This window comes from Propithecus coquereli, unplaced genomic scaffold (genome assembly GCF_000956105.1).
Source record: "Propithecus coquereli isolate 6110/MARCELLA unplaced genomic scaffold, Pcoq_1.0 Scaffold335, whole genome shotgun sequence".
Classification (NCBI taxonomy): domain Eukaryota; kingdom Metazoa; phylum Chordata; class Mammalia; order Primates; family Indriidae; genus Propithecus; species Propithecus coquereli.
Window position 1 is genome coordinate 572,278 of NW_012149008.1, and position 601 is coordinate 572,878.

The window sequence follows — 601 nt, forward strand, 5'->3', positions numbered from 1 at the left end:
GTTCCCCATCTCAGTGGGAAAGCTTTCAGTTTTTCATGATTGAGTATAATGTTCACTGTGGGTTTTTAATAAGTTCCCTTTATGATATTTAAGAAGTTCCCTTGTATTCCTAATTTTCTGAGTGTTTTTATCATGACAGAGTGTTGGATTTTGACAAAAGCTTTTTCTGCATCAATTGAGACAATCATACTTTGTTCCCTACAGCCTGTATTCTTAACCACTAGGCCTAACTACCTCTTTCTCTATGCATTATTTAATTTTATAGCCTCCTTTTTGCACTTATACCATAAAAATCTTCTTTTCCTAAGAACCTTTAAAATTATGATTTCCAGAGGCTATGCATTATTTCCTCCTATGAATGTTCCATAATTTACTTAATACCTCTATTATGTTTCAAAAGTTTCAATACTTTATCTACATCTCTATTTTCTTAGGAACAAAGTCACTAGAACTGTAATTATTGGGCTGGAGGCTATGAACATTTTTAAGTTATCATATAAACTTAATTTCTGACTAATTTTTAAAAATGAATGTGAACTTCTACCAGCCTGAGATCCATTTAATAAAAGTAGCTGATGTGTTCTGAGCGTGCTGCTCACAA